General features: G+C 41.8%; 1 protein-coding gene across 2 annotated transcripts in view; it reads left to right on the top strand.

Moving 5' to 3' along the window:
- LOC125903568 (adhesion G protein-coupled receptor A3) overlaps positions 1 to 22,454 on the top strand; it is a 243,330-nt gene that overhangs the window by 142,903 nt on the left and 77,973 nt on the right. The window lies entirely within an intron of this gene.

Here is a 22,454-nt window from a genome sequence, read left to right as displayed (position 1 = left end):
CTGGAGTTCCCGTCGGGAGCCAACAAAGGTCGATGGTGTTTGGGATCGCATGAGGAGTCAGCCAGTGCACCTCTCTCTTTCTCCCTCTCTTCCTGCCCTCCCCTGCCCTGGGATCGGGGACTGAGGGCTGTCTATGGAAGGTCATGTAGATAAGGTGGAATGTTGTTCGGCTGTGGAGATAGGGCACTGCTGCAATTACTGCCGCGTCAATGGAAAGGCCTTTAAATATCTGCAGCTTTCTGATGAGGGGGAGGTGGGGACACCTCCTACCAAATTGCTCCCTTACTGCGTTGTGAAAACTAAAATCTCAACAGGTCATTTGATTTTATTTCATTTTTTCTGAGAAGATGTGAACATGCCTTAATTTCTCCTCAGATATTATTCAGACTTTTCTTTTTAAAAGGTCTTTTTGAAGTATGTCATTGCATTGTATGTTTCCTATACTTTATCGGACTGTATCATTGTTCAAAAAACTTGAACATTTACATATAATATGATGCAGAAACTGTGTCCCACAGCCACTCCGTCAGAGAAAGAGTACAGCAAATACATTATAAGAAGGGATATGAAATACATTATTAAAAAGGTAATATCTCATTGCTTCAAAATCACTGTTGGGAATAAAAGCCTCTCATTTCAAAGAGACAGAGATTCTGCTCCATTTATAAGATGTCTGGTAGCAGAAACCAGTAGAAAAAAAAAAACAACTAGGAAGGGATGCCCATTTTAAAGGATTTCCTTAATTGATTATTGGGCAAGTTAACAATCAATAGTCAGTTAATCATTAAAAAGGATGTACACATTTCTCCATAATGAGTCAATAACAGCATTTTTAAACTACTGGCATGGCCCATATTCACCATAATATCTATAGAAAGTGCCTTCGCTTAAAATTGCAGTAGTTTGACTGCCTTCTGTTAATCATGACATGAGAAGTTTAAAAATCTTTGAAAAGCAAATAGTGCTGCACAGCTTCCAGTTTTTATTGTAGCACAATTTAGATGAGATTAAACATGCTGATAAGATCTTGTATCGCATGTTGTATTCTTCAAGGCATATAGTTGTCACTGGCAAACACAAAATAACTTGTATTGATCTCTCCACTTACCATCCCAGGGAATCTGTAGCATTTTGTATCGACCAGTAAATTGGATTTACAACCAAAGAATGGGAATGACGCTTAGAAATCAAGTCAATTTTATTTATATAGCTCAATATCACAAATCATAAATTTGACTCAAGAGGCTTTACAATCAGTACAGCGTAGGAAATCCTATGTCCCTGTACCTTCTGTTCGACCTTCTAGAAATCATCCAAGTGGAAAAAACGTCAGAAACAAGGGATCCCTCTCCCAAGACGGACAGACATGCAATATATATCAAATAGCCCCTTTAAACCTTGCATTAATCTGCATTTAGGGTGATCAGATTGCAGTTGGATAGTGCTTGATCACAAGAAAGTACAGGTGTAAATAAACCAAAAACTCAATGAGGACAGATTGTTATCCAGTCGGCCAAACCAGCGATTCATTGTGAACACATTGAACACAAGTGTAAATACCATTGTATTTTCAAGCTACATACAACTGCTACACTGGTAGAGATACCTATGGACCACCAGAAATTCTTTTAATATTATATTTACACCAGTATCCATCAATCCATTTTCAACCGCTTTTCTGAAGCCAGGTGCCGGGGGCAGCAGGCTGAGCATGTTACTCCAAATATCCCTCTCCCCAGCAATGCTTTCCAGCTTGTCTTGGGGGATCCTGGGGTGTTCCCAGGCCAGACGAGATATATCATCCCTCCAGCATGTTCTGGATCTGCCCCAGGGCCTCCCACCAGTTGGATGTGTCCAGAACACCTCTAACAGGAGGTGCCCAGGAGGCATCCTGATCAGATGCCCGCACCACCTCAACTGGCTCCTTTTCACACAAAGGAGCAGTGGCTCTACTCCAAGCTCCCTCCGGATGTCCGAGCTCCTTACTCTATCTCTAAGGCTGAGCCCAGCTGCCCTTTGGAGGAAACTCATCTTGGTCGCTTATATGCACGATTTTATTTTTTGGGTCATTACCCATGACCACAAGTGAAGGATGGAATGTAGATGGACCAGTAACACGAAAGCTTTGCCCTGTGGCTCAGCTCTCTCTTCACCACAACACAGCACCCGCATCACTGCCAGTGCCGTGCCAAACCGCAGATCCATCTCACGCTCCATTCTACCCTCACTTGTGAGCAAGACCCTGAGACACTCGAATATGGCCCTGAATATAAACAATAGCACCCTATGTAAATGTAATTGTAAGCACTTTTTAAAGAAAAATCTGACAATAGTTGATGCCCGGCTGATAGTTGTTGACAGGCAGGGGCAGGGCCTGTTTGGACTGTGGGGATATACTTTATGGACCAGAGTCAGGACAAGAATGCAAGTGTCTGCTTTCAAGTTGGTCCAGCGAAAGTATACAAGTAAATCTTGGCAATACATTTTCCAACTGAACCATTTATGAAGCAATGGCTAAGCAAATGGTGGAAAACGACAACCGTTTAGTTATCTGAGCTGGACAGAGCGTTTGGATCTCAGTGTAAACACCTAAGACACAGGGGGTCATAATAAAATTACGGTACGGACAATCGGGATGACAAAACTAATGATAGATTGTTAACATATTGGAAGCATATGGATCTGGAAGGAGCAATTTCAGGTGTCAGCAAATTAAAGTTCCTGACTTTTTGATATTTCAGCGTAGCGCAGCTAACGTTAGCACAGTAACGTTAGCTGTGGTCTCAGGTATCTGCTGCACAGCTCCCCAGCCTGTGGTGACTGACTTGCTGTAAACTGGTTCTATAAACCTACGATTCTTGATAGCTAGCTAAACCACCAGACCATCAGTGAGATGTAATTACTTTGCTTCTGTGGAGGGATATTCCATGTGTTAGGCCCTTACAGGTGGTCAACACACACGTCACCTCATCATCCTAGGTTGTCAGTTAATATTTTTAGTCAGTTAAACAATTAACGAGAATTAACAGGTAATTGTTGACATTCTTACAACAAGCTTATTATACTATGATATTACAGCACAGTTGAATACATATCTTAACCTTTTTGGAAATAGTATTGAACGTATGAGACAGATATTTCCTCTAAACTCTCATATTGGTGAGGTGCTTCAACGGGTTGTGGGATCTAACGGTCAGAATATTGGCTGTGTGAAATTGCATTTGACCCCTCAGTGGTATATGTATTGTGTGGATGAAAGACAGCAGTGAATGTTTCGTGCATTGTGCTCATATGGGACAAATTACAGGTGATACAGCACCTCTACAGCATGCACTCGTGCGTGCCTGCATGTATGCATACAAACATATCCACAGATTGTCTCACACTGATTTAATTTCTCATGTCGGCTCTGTGCTGCATTCTCTCTCTGACTCTCGCTCTCACACCTTAATCCGGAGTCTGAGGCAAGGAGGTACCTGAGGTGCTTTAGCTGAGTGAAAATTACATTTACACTGACATGGAAAGGCAGGTCCATCCCTGGAGTGGAACTAAAGTCTGGCTGGTGCTAGCCGCTGTCAAGCATCCATTCTCATACAAATCTCCCTGGAGGCTGCAGGTTTGCAGCTCACTTTTGAGCAGCTTGTTTGAGGGAGACATGTCACAATCACCACCGTGCTCTCATTCAGCTGCTTTCTCATTGTCTCACCTACAACCTTGGGTTGTTGATGTGTATGAGTAAGTGGATGTGACTAATCTGATGCAGCACAAGTGCAGCGTCTGCACATTTTCCTCTTCTCTCCTGTCTGATTGATTGAGTTTGTTAAGATCTACTTTATACAACCATGTACTGCATGCGCATGGTGTACGACGAAAGATTGCACCCATATTTATTTGTTCATATATGACCTAAATATGAAAACGTCCATAAATAGTGAAAAGACAGGAGTTGTATGTCACATGTGGTTCACTAATGGAAAACCCAGCATTTCTGAAGTAAAATGAAAGCGACCTGATGTCAGTGAAGCTATTAGAGTTGATCATAGTCCTGTAGTAGTCTGCACAGACAGATACTGTGATTGCAGTTGCTGGTGATGGTTTAAAGCAGCACCAATCAATATTTTTTATCATCAATGGATCAAATAACCTTGTGTAATGAGAAAAGGTGTTGCTTGTATTGACGAACCTACAGAAAATGATCTCTAAACCCTGCAATCTCCTCAATTCAGTAGATCCTGGTTTTTTTTGTATGTTTTGTCATGGTTGTGGATTTCTTGAAAAATTCTACTATCACCAGCATCATTTCTGGCTCCAACAGGCAGCTGTTTTCAGTGATACACCAACGATACACTACCTGCCCAGTGCCAAACGTGACAGGAGAACATAGTGGAGCAGTTAAAGAGACAAATATTTCCCTCAATAGTTGGTGGAGACCAAAACAGAGCTTATCCGCTGTGAGGGTCCAAGGACAGAGGCAGACAGATGTCATATGCTGTAAAGCCCTCTGAGGCATATTGTGATTTGTGATATTGGGCTTTATAAACAAAATTGAATTGAACTGAATTAAATTAGTGCTAACATTTCTGTTTGTTGGCTGTAACAGGAAACTGTTTGCTGACATTAGAATTAAGTGGTTATTTGTTTGTATTTCCAACTTGTGGCAGGCAGCCTATCCTCATATTCAAGAAACTGGAAATGTTTGTCGTTTTACTTGAAAAATTGCTTAAACAATGAATCCATCATCACAATGGTTGCCTAGTTTTCTATTGATTAAGTAATCCATTATTCAGCTGTTTGTTTCAGCATTAACATACGGTCAGTGCTGCACTTAAGGTTCAATGGCTGGAGCAATGGCTTGAGGTAAAGAAACAGAAGAACTGGGGAGTTAACACCGCCTTCTGATTGTCTGGGGACACTCCTTTCTAAAGTGTGTTTAACACACCGGCGAAAACGGCCAGCATCAAAGTAACGCCTCTTGCATTTTTGAAAAGGACACGCCTTCTCGGAAATGTGCGCTCCCCCTTTTCTCGTCCACAAGGAAACAAACACACAGAGAGCTTGAAAATGGATGCAGAGAGATTTAACTCCGTTTTATCAGACGTGTGCTCATCTGTGAAGAAAATATTTTTTCCAGCGGATGTCTTAGTTACAACATGATTGAGCTAACTGGAGTAGTTTCATGTCGTATCCGACAACGGGAGGGTTTTAACAGATCACGTCCTGATGTTAGCTTTGCTGCTGCTGTTAGCTGTCCCTGTCAGCTGCAACCACTGATGCTTTCTAGACATCATGATTTCCCAAAACTGAATAAATACCACACATAGCAACACAAAACTGCTTTGCTAGCGCAATCATGTTGTAACTAAGATATCCGCTGGAAAAGATATTTTTTTCACGGACCGTTTAATGAGTTATTGCCTATTACAGACACTGCTAACGGCTAAGAAATAACGTTAGTAATGTTTGTTCAATCATTGTGTTTATAGACTTTACAAACATCGGATTAGTCTAAATGGTAATACAGTGATGTGAAAAATGTGATACATATATATATATATATATATATATATATATATATAGCTAAAAGCTCTGCTGGTTTTCTACCCGGAAGTATTTGTAAACAACAAGGCGATTCCCTCTATAGTCTGGCCGGAGGGATGAGTCAAAGATTATATTTGTTTCTTTTACTTGACGAGAATGTGTCGCCGCAAACGCAACAAACAACTACTAACTTTGACTGCGTTTTCTGCGAGCGCGGCTGAGCCATTTTGTACCGCTACACGTGTTTCTAGTGGGACTATGTTAACGAGCACAAGAGTTCAGCGAGCCATCGAAGGACCACCCTGCAGATTTACTATTGGTTCTGCAACGTAGGGAGTTTTTTAAACTCTGAAGTTGTATCCGCCCATCTAAACACAAAATCAGGGGGAAAGTCATCAGTCTTTAGTTAAGCGAAGCGTCTAAAGACTGACTTGTGAGTCTACACAAGCAGTAACAGCTACCAGGGCTGAACAGACAAAGAAATGTTGAAACCCAAACTCCATCAACAGATAATTCAAGGAAACACTGCCAATATTGACAACTAAACTATTGGAAAAGCAATTCACAAACTTGATCGCAAGCACAGCACTTAGCTCAGTACCGTCAGCCTTTTTTTTTCAGTGGCGATCTCGTGGATGACCTCTTTCAGGACATAGAAACCTGAAGTAATATTGCTTGACTAGAGGAGCATTAAACAGCTAGATTGACTTCTAAATGAATCTGAGGTCGAAGCAAGGAGCACATCTTTGTATCCGCCCCAAAATAGCTACTTCGGTCAAATCTCTCGTTGTAATGATGCCTTGATGACAGCGCTAACCTCTTCTGAAGAGAGTGGCTGAGACAGACTCACTGCCATAAAGTGACCAATTAGCTCCCACCCCTGAGATCCATGTAGCTCAGATGCTGGGACATCGCTGATGGCATGTGGCAGGCTCTTTAGTCTGATGGAGCTGGAGATGGCCGGCAGTGGTAGCCTGGGGTCAAGGGATCGCGGGCAAACAGCTAGATAGTGTCTCTCTCAGGACAGAGGGGACAGCAGCAATGAGCTTGTTGGTATAAATCACCCCCAACACACACCAGTATTCCCTCCACCATTACCGCAGTTGAATCCTACTCCAGTCTGACACTGGAGAGGAGAGTCAAGGTGGAGTATGTCTTGTGTCTCTTCATGGGAAATGCCATGCTGTACGTCCATGCATACATTATGAGGTTTATTTACCTAATAGTCTTGTTGAGTTCAAGGAGCTTTCTAAGGACATTGCTACAAAAATATCCATCTTAAGTCTTGTTAGATGGATAATTTCATTTTGTGTAGAGCTGAGAGTATTCAAGATAATGATTACATCCTGCAAATTACAGTATAGACATTTTGTACATATGAAATACCAATTATTACTTGCTAGTTACACACTGCTAGGTGCACATCATTTTACAGCCTGCATATCCTGTGCACTATAATTACAGAGAAAACTGGTAAGTGTTTCATCCCTCAAACCACAGGCTTCCTTATAATGAGGGTTATCTCCCACATTTTTGATGCTTCTTCTTGATTGTACTATACTGCAGAGGCGTTAGCAAGTCGCACATGTGCGGTCACAAGCAAGTGTCAAGTTACTGCGGTGAGAATCAAGTTGACTCCCTACTATAAATCAAGCAAGACAAGTCATTGCTCAGCTCAAGCAAATCACAAGTCAAGTCATTTGCATTAGCTTTCTAGGTTATGTTTGACCAGATAAAAAAAAAAAAAACACACACATTCACAAAAGATACGATTGTTCTCTTCTTACTACCATTATCAACAAAATAGTCCTCGAATACAGATTTTATTTTTTGACAAGCCCCCGTATGATAGCCGCTTCATGCGTTTCCCTCTGTTGTATCCAAGTGGGTTGTCAGGTTTGTGTGCATTGCACTAGAAATCATCCAAGTCATGTGTCAAAAACAGGGGCAGAAATCCCGGGGGGGACAGGGGGGACATGACCCCCTCTGCAGTAAAGACGTGCAGTTTAACCGACGAGGAGCGGTCATTACACGCGACTATTATGCGCGGTTGTGAGGTGCGCAGCGGCAGATCTCACAGCACACTGTTTATAAACCAGTTTACCAGTTTAATTGCAGGAAATGTTTAGTTGTTAAGCCATTTCACACAAGTATAGACATGTATATCCACTTTTCTACATGTGGCTGCTGCTGGCTTGAGTCTTGACTCCAAAAAAAGTAATTTATTACGAACAGGTCAATAAAACAGGTTTCAAAATTCAAAATACCTTGTAAACAAATAAAATATTCAGTATTACACATTTTCTTTGGTTACTTTTCTTTCAAACACTTATGATCTCACTGCTGGTTAAAAAATAGGATGAACTCAACTGGAGACTCCATTGTAGATGCTGGAGACTCCATTGTAGATGCTGGTTGGAAATGTAGATGGCTCACAGCTTCCTGTTTAAAATAGTTACGTATGCGTGAACGTAACCAATGCGGTGATGTAGTGAGTGCCGTCCCAGTTCCTAGGGAAAGATTTCAACCCCTACCCCTTGTTGCTTCATTTCGAGGGCCAAGGGCTAAGGGGTAGTGGACAAGGGGGGTATCAAGTCTCATGTCAAGCTACCAAGTCAAATTGGCAACTCGAGTCTGACTCAAGTCCCTCACCCCTGGTGTGCTGTCACTGTTAAACATATTACCTATTACATTAGAAGGAATTAAAAAAACAAAACAAAACAACTTTGATAAAATTAACGTTTCATTTGTTGAAATTATGAATACACACTGTTCCTTATATTTTGTCCAATGAATATTTAAAAAAAAATGTGATAAGAAGTATTTTTATTTAATTATCTGATTGTTAGAGAGCTTGTCCTACATTAGTTTCCAAAATTACATTACTGCCTCTCAGTATTTTGTCGCCATTTTAAAACATACACATAACTATTTTATAGCTATAGCTATAAAGGTAGACCCTAATGTTTTGCAGCACAAAATATATACACCATATTAGTAAGTACTCAATATTTTAAAATGTTTTTCATTATTATTTATTGTATAAATTGTATTTTGTGTAAATGTTTCAAAACATTTAAATAAATTATATTCTAATTACTGTTATTGCAATATCAGTACACGTTGTGCATGTGTTAATAATCAACCAGTGACCATTGTGCATACAAACAGTTCACTTTAGCCATGCTGGACTGTGGAGTTTTCACAGAATGGATGGTGAGAAAGAGCAGACTGTATGCTCCTAAACTAAGCCAGAGAGGTAAATCATCGATTGCATGGTCCAACTTGGAACAAGCACAAAAATCAATCAAAAACAATCGCTTCAAATCTCTTTGTTCTACCTTTTTCAAGGCTCCAATGCTTGGATCAAGGATGATTGTAGCATTCTGAAGCATATGTTAAGCGGGGCGATGAGACAAAGGTCAGTGGGTTGTTAACACCATTACTTTGCTTGTTTCCTAATCAGGGTGAAAACAAATCTCTGATGAATGACTTCTCCCCCACCACCTCCCTCCGTCTCTGTCTCTCTGTGGTCACTGTGTACACTAAGTGGGATGGCTAATAAGTCCCCGTTGGGTTACATGGCTGGCTCCCAGCTAATCACTTTTTGAGACAGAATCTTCAAAGTGTGCCCTCTTGTCTGATGCTAATCTGGGCCAAGTGGGGGCTCTGTAGATGGATGAGTGTGTGCTGTGGGTAGATTGGCTCGAGTCAGCTCTGCTCCATCCAAATCATCTGTCCGTTTATTTCAGTGATGTTATATGGGTGACTGTGTAAAAGCCTGATAAATGGACATCTAACACTTACATTATTATGTGCAGCCATTAATTATAGATACTGACCTTGGGCCTTGGTCTAAGACAAGTAAAATGCTGCATTTGTTTTTACGTGCTTGGCGACAAATACAGAATACACAAGGGAAATGGTGTCTGATTAACTAGAGGTTAATTAAAAGACTCATGATGGAATGGATCAACTTATAAAGAAACAGTTTTCCCACCAGAGTCTCACCAACACCAACACAACAAGCACTACAACTGACAGAGATTGTAGCTTTTTCGTGATATTTTGTGGTATCCATTGTTAACTTTTATAGTACCTTGTAATAACATAGTATTTTCTTTTGAGGAGTTTGACACTTTCCCAGGTGATGACCTGCCTCCTCACATGGTCCAGTGAGCACAGACAAATCTAAAGGTAATCATATGCTGCAGATAAATAGTGTTGGATTACTTCTTGACGCACATTGTTGCTCATTGTAGTCCTTATGCTGTATGTAGCACATGTGTGACCCATTAAAATGGCATGAAGAATGTATGAACATCTCAGATCATCTGGATTTCCCAGCTGTGCTACACTATGAGCAACAAATCAACAGCAGGGTGAAGTATAACATCGCTGGTATATTATTGCTCAAGTGCTCATTAATGTAGTTATGTCATCATGGGCTGGTGTGTGTTCGCTTCTTGCAACAGAGAACCTTGACTGAACATCATCTAAAGTTTGTATCTGGTATAAACATATCTTACCTTTTGAGCAACATTTTTTTATATATATATATGTACTTTATGAATCCCCCTGAGGGGAAATTCAATTTTTTCACTCCGTTGTCATTAACACACAGGTCCGAAATACACACACATGTACAAGCAGGACCTATACATGCACAAAGTGGAGAGATGTCAGAGTGAGGGGGGGCTGCCCTTGGTCAGGCGCCCCGAGCAGTTGGGGGGTTCAGTGCCTTGCTCAAGGGCACCCCGGCAGTGCCCAGGAGGTGAACTGGCGCCTCTCCAGCTACCAGTCCACGCTCCGCATTTGGTCCGGACAGGGACTTGAGCCGGCAACCCTCCAGTTCCCAACCCAAGTCCCTATGGACTGAGCTGCTTCCGCCCCATTTTAACATCACATGTCACCGCCCTATTGGAGGGCACAATGCACATTAGATTAGATTTAGACTTTATTGTTATTGTACAGAACAGACAACGAAATTCAGTTGCATTCAAGATCGATATTCTTAATACATCATGATTTAAGTCCAGCTCGGGCCCTTTGTTGAATGCCATTCCAGATTTATCTTTCCCCTCATTTCCTGTTAGCTGTCTACTATCTAATAACTTAATAAAATTCCTCACAAAAATACATCAAAAAGGAATAATCAGCTAAAGAGAATGGGTGTTTGTATGTAAATCTGTGAGTATGTCTCTCCTATAGGGTATTTTTATCATCATTTTATGTATAGGGTTCCTTAGGGGTACTGCCTACACAGTGCATGTCTGTGCATTTGTAGTTCAGCCAGGCATTTTAATATATTTTGAGTCACATGAGCATGTCAGTAGTGCACACCACCTCTATTACCACATGGCTCAGGCCAGGATTTTACTGCCATTGTGATAAACAGGCAGTAGATTGACACCAGTTTATCACCCCTGTTTAACAGATTAAATGGCTGACGAATCGAGCGCAGATCCCGGGGGGGTTTCATTTGCTCATAGTAAGCTCAGATCATCATCTTTTTTTTATCTTATTAAGAGAATTGCCATTCCCATCATGACCATCGCCATCATGGCACTGGAGAAATTGCTGCCTGCCAGATCGTTGGAATGATGGTCCTGATTGAGAAATACATGCCTCCTCCTGCTCTTTTCACTACACATATGAGTCAGTTGGCTCTGGTCCCACTGTAGCTGGAGGGGGGGTTGGGTTGACTATAGACAGGACCTTCATTGATCAGAACATGGAGGGGATGGGGGAAGCTGAGCAGTCAAAGCGAGCTGACTATGGTAATGCTTCAACAGATCGATTAAAGGGATGTGCGTTTGAGGCACAAGAGCGCTCCAATAAATCCTCTGTCCTAACCTAGCTCACGTTGAAGTGTCTTGGATTCCTCAGCATGACCAAGACTGGGCGACTGGTACAGAACAGCAGCTGTGGACAAACACATCAAAAGTACAGGCATTATATAAAAACTGGTAAATAAAACTCTGAGGAGGCGTTTATTTCTTGTTACTTTAGCAAATTTGTAACTGCCACTTGTGAAAAATAAGTTAACTTGCTTACAAAATACAAAATAAATACCATATGCAAAAAGAGAGAACTACATTTAAATGACAGTAAAACTCAACTAAAAATCTATCTTTTGAGCATCAAATACTCACCACCTGTAGGCTTTAAAGGAACAGTTCAATATTTTTTGAAATATGCTCATGGCCAGAGTTAGATGGGAAGATCAATACCACTAAATCTGTCTGTTCAGTATGAAGCAGGAGCCAGGAGACAGTTGGCTTAGTTTAACATCGAGACTGGAAACAGCGGGAGACAGCTAGCCAGGCTCTGTCCAAAGGTATAAAAATCCACTCAACAATACCTCTAAAGCTCACTAATTAATCGGTTGTATCTTATTTGTTTAATCTACTTAAAAAGTGTAAAAACACTTCGTGATTTTATGGGACTTCTTGGAGGATTGGTGTTATCAGAGACTCCTGATTTGAACTCTTAGCAAGAAAGCTAATAGGATTATTTCCCATTATGTCCAACTACTCCTTCAAAGATGATTGTGAAACATATGTAGCTGCATCTTCGTGGAGGACAGCAGCAGTACAAGTTAAAGCTTGTCTGCACAAGAGTTGTTTCAGTCATCTGTCTCACACGTGTCTGACAGAACAGATAGGCCTCTATTTTAATCATTACAGCTGTCTATACAGCCCACATAGCATATTTTTACCCTTCAAGTCGAAGTTAAGGACAGTAATTATGTGTTAGGCTCTGGCTGCTGTCAAAATGCAGGTGACCTACACTCAGAAAAGACTCATTGAGAACCTTCCGAAAACCAGTGTGCATAATTTTAACAACATGAGAAAGAGGACCAGAACAGACCCAAGGACAGTCACACCTGGTCGAAGACCCAAAGATAATCAGATCTGAACAACCGAACAATTCTACATAGCGAGGGACCACCACCACTGGCAGCAGCACTATGCGTAGGTTTGACAAAGCCATTGTTTTGTCGATTACAAGTGCATCTTTTACCAGATCATTTAATGTACTACCCACTGTTAACAATCCAGCCTTTTCTTCTGCTTCTTGCCTACTGGTTCCTGACTGCAGCTTGTTCCTGATTCTGACTGTCTGCTCATTCCCTTGCTGACTCATTCCCTTTTGTGGAACTCTTCCTTGAACTTCTTACCGAATGAACAATTGATTGCCTTCAACTGCCTTTGAGACCACATTTCTGTGTGCAGAACTGTTACAAACAGGCTCCAATTCAAAGTGACATCACAAGTCATTGGTCAAAGTCAAGTTTTAAGTTTGTTAAGTTGTTGGATTCCTGTCGCAAGTCTGCAAGTCATGTGGCTCAGGTTCACAACTGAGGCACGATGCAGTGCTTGTCCACGACCAAGATCTTACCCTACATGTCCTGACGTGGACCTTTCCAACTTGGGTCAAGGGTCAGGTCTTAGTTGCTATAAGAGTAAGAGATACTTTGGTGCAAGTATCATAGGCCCTGTTTATACCTGGTATTAACATGTTCCTTGGGTGGCCTGATCACAAGTGGACAACACTAAATAATGTAAATTACAACCAAGACACATTTTGATCCATCAATGATCACTCAAATTACTTGCCGCATTTGTCCACATATCTTTTGTAGGATAAATACTAATGTGCCCTGATGTGTCCTGAACAAGGATTACATCATCAGTGCAGGATATGGTGGTTGTATTGATTACAATACAATAACTCTCTTTAATTTGCCCATTTTACGAAGATTTGGAAGAAGTGTTGAGACATGTTGAATTCTGCTGACAGCGATATTTCCAGTTGTACCAACACAACTGCTAACATGACTAGTAAGCGTGCTAGCAAACACCTAGCATGAGCGTGGCTGAAGTGTCATGGGTAGTAACAAAGTCTGAACACAGTGGTCAGTTGGATAGACACAGGTGTCTCGGCTGTCCATTTGTGTTTGAATCACCAAAACGCATGTTATTACCAGGTGTAAACAGGCTTGAAAAGTAGTTGCTTAGTCCTTTCATCACTATTAAACAGTAAGGCTTTGAAGCTTTAAAGAGATGCAAAAGAGAGGAGCATTTAGCTATATTATGGAGAACCTATGAAAATTTGAAACACAGTACAAGAAAAAGTTTCTACAGTTTTTACTTTTTTTGCCACGACCTTTCAGAGCCTACACTTCTGATGGAATATTCTTTTAGGTGTAGATAAGTTAATAATATGTTTCCAGCTATGACTGTGTGAAGAAACACAACCTTTGTTGACTTTAAAAATGTGGAGGCTCGAATTTTAATAAAGCCAATGTTATGTGACTAAGCACAGTGGGCGGAAGCTTATCCTGGGTGGGTTTGGTTTGGTGAATACACTTATTCTTGTTTTTCTGACTTGCTTTGGATCACATTCACAGTGTTACACACATCCATGTCTACAAACTGCACAATACAACCTCTTCTTTAACTGAGACGTTTGGCACGGATACAGATCTGTCCTGTTGCTCTGATGTCTCTGTTACTCCTCTGTCTTTTATGTGTAAACTGTGAAGGAGTGCACATGTTCTGAGCTCATAACTGTACCTTCACAGACCACATGCTATAATATCAGAGACACTGAGTGAAACAATATATGAGCGTAATAAACATACTACTGGCTTGGGAATGAGTTTGTCATTGTTGCCAGTGAGTTCATCATCAGCCCGATGAGATAAAGATGACCACCAAAGCCATCACAGTTTTATTTGGTGCAGCTAAAGGATTAGTAGGAAGGGATTAATATGGTAAAAGGAGGCCATAAATATACTGCACTCTCCTTCTCCCCCTTTTTTGGGCTTTAATTTTCTTCCCAGATCCAATAGATTTGCCCTGGCAATGCCCATGGGCATTTTTTCAGGCAAGAAGTTAAATGCAAAATGAGAGAAACAGGCCACTGAAGACAGGCACATCTCTAGACAATGCTAATGGTAGCTTAAATACCTTTAAGCTAAGCAATGCCTCGTTTTTCATATTCATATTTGAAATTGCTGTGCTGGTTAACAAATGGCTCTATAATTGACAATTAACACCTTTTTTAAGCATGTAGCACTACCTGATTGTTCTTAATGTTATTATAGTGTGAAGGCTTTAATGATGATTTGCCATGTAATGTTCTCAGTGCAGCCTTTGCATTTGTGTGCGTCCTGATTGGTTCACTGCCTCCTTGATGCAGGGTTCAGATGGAAGCAGTCAGCTTGTTGCATCATCTACCAAGATGACAGGACCGTAGAAGTCCCGTTATGGCGTTTAGGCATGTGTGCGTGGAAGTGATTTATTCCAAAGCTTTGCTCTTTCTCCTCAGCGTGATTTGTCTGTGCTATGCAGACGGTGGCGACCCCTGGATCTGGCGTCTCATCCATTAATACAACAACAAGTGTGTGTAGGTGCAATGCAAGGGACGATACGCCACTGCGCAGGAGAAATCTTATAGAGCCACTGCCTGTGTTGAATTATCACCGATGAACGCTTCTCAGAGCACTCTATATCTTGCATCATCGAGCTCACACGAAAATTTACACTTTCCCAAGGGTTGATCAAATCACATATAAAAATTTAATTATGTCTGCTTTTTTTTCTCCAAATCTTTGAAATCTTAACAGTTTGATCTCTGCTGAAGAGGAGGTTGAGAGGGTAGTTAATCATGTTCCCATGTGGAGGTCTGCAGCCAGGCATCTCACTGTAGCATGCTGGACTCTGGTTTTGCTGATGAATGAACCCCAGCTCCCCACAGTCATGCATATTCATGCATACCCATGTTGATGTAAAGGCACTTAACACACAAAGCGCCAACAAGCCCCCTGCTCTGCCACTGTGGAGGGAAATTGTAAAGTCACTCAGATTCATAGGCAGGTTACCATGGAGACTCTTAGACAGCTCTATACCTTCTTGCCAGTGAATCATAAATGGGAGGAGGCACTATGGGCCAACACGCCGTATCTCAATGGTTATTACTATCAGCAAACACACACTATACATCATGCCAAGGAGACAAGATACACATCTTAAATCATCTGTGTGCCTACGTGTGTGTGTGTGTGTGTGTGTGTGTGTGTTTGTGTTAGAGCATGAAAAACAACTGTTAGGGTCACACTGCGCGGCATAATTATTTCATTCCAGTTAATTCATCGAGTTCACCTTTTCCCCCCGAACTGCAAACAGCGCAATGGCATACGTTTGTGAGATCAATACTTGGCCTTGACTCGCCAAAAAGGAGAGATTGTCATAAACACCACACACGAGGAAAATCAAATAGCGACTGAAAAGTAATTGAATGATTCAATCTGCACAAGCGCACACGCCAGTTCACATTCATTTCACCTCCGAGCCGAATCTCAAATTACAATCTGAAAAGGGCCCAAAGAGACTGCAATTGTTCTACCCTCCTCTCTCTTCAAATGGAGATCTACTTTAATCACGTTGTTGGAGTGGAATGCACACTTTCTGGTTGAATCTACCGTTCTGACGGCGGTGCGAGGGACAGACGAGCTGTGACATTTGATATCATAGCACTACAGTTGTTTCTGGCTCGAGACGCAGCATGTCTGAAATAAGACCATTCGACAGGTGCAACAGAAAAGAGAAATCTATTGATGAATTAGTGGCTCAACATGACCTTGATTGTATCACTGTCTTGTGCTTTTCTTCATCAGACCAGTGACCCAAAATAAGTGAAAGCTAATCTGGGAGCAATTGGAAAAACAGAGCTCATGGATGTACTGAATTAAGGGGGACTCATACGTTTATCCCTGCGGCCTAATCCAAAGTTATGACTGTGTTTCACCTCTCGGGCAGTGCTCACACACCCACTTTGTGTGATAGCCAACTGTTATTGCTGCACCAAATGACCGCCCATTAATCCTGTCTCTCCTGCCCTGCAGCTGAATCAAACTTGAGAAGCGCGAGCGTGGGAGAGAAAATGTGGTGATAGTAAAACACGACCTGGACCAACTCCAAAAGGACCACATGACTGTTTGTGTGAGTGTGTGTGCGTGTGGGTGAAATTCTTTCTCAACCTACGGTAAAAAGGTATATTGTTGAGGACCGGACGCTGACTCTTTTCTTGGGATTCCAGTCAGGCCAATTCAGTCTTCTTCACAAACAGGCCAATTATAGCTCATTCAGCAGTATTCAAAGTGAGGTTGTTGGAGAATAAACAGGTAATGAATGGTTTAGAGACTGAATGAATACATGAATAGATAAAAGGCTGGGGTTTTGTCATTGGCTCTCTCTGTAGGCGCTTGCTGGGGAGCCATTTCTTCACCTCCAGTGGACAAGAATATGAATGTTATTTTCTCAATGATGCAAATCTCTGTCTGCTCATTAACAACGAGATGATGTCATGTTTTCAGTTTTGATTTCTTAAAACACAGTGAGCTCTCTGAGAAACACTTATTATGAAGTGCTTGGATTTTCTAAGCCGAAGCTTCCAAAGGTAAAACCGGAGAGAAAACATGTTAAAAATCATTTCAGTTGAACTGAAATGTAAATTGAACATCCATCAAACTTCCCCTCAAAGACAACAAAGATTGATTTATAATAAAGGACTGGCTCATCCAAATTGAAAAACAACATTTTCTCTTAAATGGTATCCAGCCATGCAGATAGTTTGTGCTTTATTTCTCCAGGTTTTGAGAAATCCCCACCTCTGCAATAAAGTGTGGGACTGATAATAAGAAACAGAGGCTGCAGTGGTTGTTATGAGAAGCTAAGATAAATATATTGCAAGAATTGCAAGAATTAATGTGCGTCTCCTTAACAAAAAATTACATTGATTCCATAGCAGTAGTCTCAGTAACGAGCAATCTAATCACCAGGATAAATGTTGACATTGTACCATTCTCCAAACCACAACTGGTGCATTATTATGTCCCGTATTTTGAAACTTTTTGTTTTTTTCTGTTTCGTCAGCTCTGTGGTTGGTGTGTGGTTATGTGTTGGCACAAAAAACACTTGGTCATGGTTAGGAAAAGATCATGTTTTGTCTTAAATTACCCAGTCTGGGCATCACAATGTGTTTTCCACAGAACCGGAAACAAAACAAGTCTCACATTCTTCTTCTTCTATGTTTTCTGGCGCTTGGCAACTAGCTTGTAAGTGCGCTACGTCAGACTTTCGAACATAACTGTTTCCATCCCCCGTTTTGCGAATCAACATTTTTTCGAATCAACCAAAACCTGGCTAAAGCGAGCTTATTTTAGTTTGTGCGAATTAGGGGATTTTAATTCACATTTTGGCATTTCCATCATAATTTTCCGATGCAATATTTCTAGATGCGCATCTAAACAGGCTGATGGAAACATGGCTATTGTTTGTTGGTCTCGAATGTTGGCCTGCAGCATGGCAGCCATCTTGCCAAAGTGTCCCATATATATATTGTTTGTCATGATAATGGACGATTTAGAGCTGTTATTTTGGACATCTGTCTTACAGAAACCTGTACAACATGACTGATCTCATCTACACTCCCTGCCATTTTTCTGTCACTGTTGTTCATGGATGTAGCTACTTTTTTGGGCTCTGATACAGGAAGATTATGTCCCTGTTCCCAATCAGACCCACAAAGCTCAGATTGGCTTAGTTATTCCCCAACTGGAAATCAACCATCATCATCAGTGAATACAAAAAACAGACCTATCTGAACTACTGAAAAAGTTGGAAATGTGGCCATTAAAGCAGGTACTGAACCATGCTAATACAGCAGAAGTCAATGTAACTTAACGTGTGGTGCTCACAGTGTGTCCGTTACTGCTTGCTACATGCTACAGTGTCCTGCCAAATTAAATATGTGTTTATAGGAAATCTAGTTTTTGGCAAGTACTTTGGATTTAGCCAACAAAAGTACTTATGTAACTTCACTTATGTAAGTTAAGGGATATCTCACATGATGTACGTGATGTATGTCACATGATATCAACTGCACTATGTACTTAAAAAAACCTCAACCTTAACTTTCACACACGGGACACAAACACCGGTCTCCTGGGTGAGAGTCCCGTTTGTGTTTAACCCATCCACTACCCTTGCCTCCCTCCTACCCGCACAGACTGTCACAGTCTTAAAGGGATAGTGCATCCAAAAATAAAAATTCATCCATTATCTACTCACCCATATGCCGATGGAGGCTCAGGTGAAGTTTTAGAGTCCTCACAACACTTGTGGAGATACCAGGGGAGAGGGGGTAGCAACAAACTCCACCTAATGGAGGCTTACGGTGCCCCAGATTCAAACGTCCAAAAACACATAATTGAAACCACAAAATGTCTCCATACTGCTCGTCCGTAGTGATCCAAGTGTCCTGAAGCCCTGAGGTAAAGGACATTTTTCCAAACAACTTTTTATGTCGGGGCTTCAGGAAACTTGGATCACTATGGACGAGCAGTATGGAGATACTTTATGGTTTCAATTATATAATCCAGTGTTTTTTGCAGAATCATCCTATGTCAACCTTTTTTTCTGGTTATAAGGATGCGCTCCACAAACTGTGTTCTTTTCACTGTAGATAAATCTACAGTCATCGCTGTAAACAGCTGTCATTGGACCTATTATCTATGTAAAGCACTACTACTGTACTACTGTAGTTGAATCTCAAAGATCAGGTGGCTATCTTCAAATCTCTGCACACTGAAGAGAAGTATTTGCACGACTAGATGCCACCACATACCACAAAGTTAGAATATGTTGTTTTGTAATTTAGGTGAACTGACTCTTTAAGAAAATGGGAGATGACTCAGAGGAATGAAATAATGTTTGTTTTTTCTTTGTGTGCCCAAATTGTTTCTTATCATTACAGTGCTGACTGAAAATATGTGCCTTTTCAAGAGACATTCTGTACTGAGTCACAGTCATCTTTGCTTTCACTAATAATGGGCATGCAGGCTGCATTGACGTGGCACCAGGAGACTGATGAGACAAACTCATTTATACAGAGGAAGCTGACGATGGCAAATAAGGTTCTGCAGAAAGAGTCATGTATTTGCATTAATTAACGCCAAAAACTTCCCTTTTAATATCTGTTTTGTCTCAAAGGCTTGGCTCCTTTTGCCTCATTATCTATCACCCTGCAGCTAATATGTTGTTATGCTTTTACACACAATAAACTCATTAATTTGTAATCCACAATGCCTCTTTAGTCAAACAATGTTGTCCATCTGTTGCAGCCTCTTGAATGGTTTTGTTAAGACTCAACCCTGCGATGTGACAGTTTGAGTCAGAGCTGACTGAGGAGAGTGTAGCTGACAGCTGAAGCACATCCCTGCCTCTCCAAAAAGCCTGGTTTCCTGCTTCAAATCTGCTCAAATGTCCCCCCCAACACAACCCGTCTGGAGGAAACAGACTCCTGTTGGCATGGAAACCGCGTAGGACTGTGTTTAATTTCTCTTGATAAGTAATGCTAACAACACTACAACATAATGATGCTCAGGAGGAAAACGCCTTTCAAGCTGCAACCATGGCAATCACTTTTGTAGAATTATGTTTCCTTTGTTTGTATTTTTTTTTAATTTCAGGCAATAAAAGCTTGAAGGTAGCTCCAGGAGAGGCATGTGCACCAGGTCTTGCTAATTGTTGCTTGTGAGCATTCATATTCAGACTCTGTAGAAATGACCGCTGAAGTCTACCTATTTGTCATGGTCATTGCGTCTTTGACCACGTCTGCGCTGACAGGACTACCAATGATTACACACAAAAAAGAAAAATTATGCAAATCTCCCATCCTGCTCGTCAGCAGTTCTTCTCGGCTGGGGCCGAGCTCAGCGGGCTGCCCTTTAAACTAAATTCATTTCATTTATAGTTAATTTTCAAGTTGCCGCCTGCGCAAATAAATAAATTTATCTCTCCCACAGATATATCTACAAAGGCACAGAGCCGTAGCTTTTTCTAATTTTGGATTATGCAATAAAAGCACACTTGCTGGCTCTTAATTTTCACCCCTTTGTCTAAACACACATCGGCAGTAATCCCCCTGTGAAGTCAAGGAGCCATGTTTAAGCGTGATGTTTATGCTGTGATTTGGTGGCTGCCCCGGGTCAAACAGCGCTGTTGTGTTTTGCCCTGCAGGCTGTTTTGCAGCTTTGTGGTTCAATCAAGCAGGGCTGTGCATCAAGGAGCAGGTGGGGGAGGACGGAGGAAGGGAGGTGGAGGAGAGGGAACAGCCTGAAATAGGAGCTGACATTCACCTGGATGCCCTCTGTAAGGAAAGGAAGAAGTGGAAAAAAAAAAACGGAGAGGAGAATGATCCCGAGGCTAGAGCAAGAAACGGAGGGGAGTGTGTGATTATGGTTACTAAGGCTACAGCATGCTGCCCTGTTGGAAAGGCTGGGGCTCGGAGGAAGGTCAGACGGCTGAGGTACAACCAGCTAAATCAACTCTGAAGTGTGAGGTCCCCAGTGGCGTTGGGGTTGAGGAAATGTAGCTGTTTAGGTTGCTCAGGAGGAACATAGATTGTCGCTTAGAACGGGACCTTGCACACGCCGTGGCTTATAGCACACCCTCTGGGCTGTAAATCCCTTTGATACGCCACATAAAAGAGGATAAAAGATGTAGAAAGAGATGAGGAGACAAGTATACGAGATAAGATTTCTTTTTGTGAGTTGTATGCCTTAAAAACACCCCCCCAGGGGATAGGGGTCACCTGACGTGTGTTCTCCGTATGAGGAAGAACCTTAACTCTCCCATCTCGATGGTCACCGAGGCTCAAACCCTCTCCGCCTCTGTCTCTGATGTCTGTATCTCATGACGTCTCGGAAACAGACTGCCAAGCTTGAGCTGTTTGGAGAAAGGAAATGATGCAACATAAATTTCAAGGCAAGGATTCTCTGTCTTTCTTCCTTTCCCCACACATACACACACTGCAGGATGAAAATCAATAGTCTTTCAAGAGTGAGTCAATGCAGAAACTAATAGCGAACAAACCCAGTGCTGTAAAAATCACCACTGGCTCCTCACACACGGTGGGTGTAATGTAAGGGAATTGTGCTTAAGCACGTCATGCTCTTTGTCATCTATGTAAAATTATTTTGCAGGATCATAGAAGGGCCAGGAGGAGCAAATAACCCAGACTCTTGTATCTGAGGGGGCCATGAAGCCTGTCATCGCCATGACACAAGGAATGTCAACTGTCGAGAATGTTTTTGACCGGTTACACATGTCAGCGTTCATTTTGCTGCTCTTGAGCTTACTGCACTGCACACCATCCAGGTCTGATGGGAGCTGGCTAGTGATGCTGCTCAATTGGCGATTACTGCTAGTCATGGTATCCCGACACAACAGCATTGCTGTGGACACATTGTGCCCACCCTCCAGTCTCCCCCCGGTTGCCTCACTAAGTAAGTGGCTTACTTTTGAACCACAAACCCCCTTTAGCATTGTTAACGAAGCCTATGTTGCCACTGTTAGCTCTGTTAGCACTGTTAGCAGTGTCAGCACAGTTAGTGGTGCTACCATACATTAGTTAAGTATGCTAAAGCGGCTTTTTGGCTCAAAATGAAGCTGCTTACTTACCAGGCTAGCTGGGGAAAGACTGGAGGGTGGCCACTATGTTTCCATAGCAATGTCATCCCAGTGGTGGTACAAGCTGTAATTGCAAATGAGTGGCGCTGCTAGCTAGCTGCCACCTAACCCAGGTGGTGCGCAGTGCAGAGTCAGCCCCCCAAGAATTGTGCTAGGCTTTGAAGTCAATTGTTGTCGTGACCAAGCAGTGGTATATCAACTTTCGAGTCTGTCACATGATGCCATTGGGCCCAAAAGACTTTTCACATAGACTTACATTGAGCGTCACAGCCCTCGGGAAATGACTTGTTTTACATCACAATTTGATCCATTTGGCCAAATTACATTTTGAAAGTCTAGAAGAGCAGCAAGATTTGTCCCAATTCAGTTTTG

The sequence above is a fragment of the Epinephelus fuscoguttatus genome, linkage group LG16, assembly GCF_011397635.1.
Source record: "Epinephelus fuscoguttatus linkage group LG16, E.fuscoguttatus.final_Chr_v1".
NCBI lineage: Eukaryota > Metazoa > Chordata > Actinopteri > Perciformes > Serranidae > Epinephelus > Epinephelus fuscoguttatus.
The sequence above is the reverse complement of the archived record's forward strand: the minus strand, read 5'-3'. Positions and strand labels throughout refer to the sequence as shown.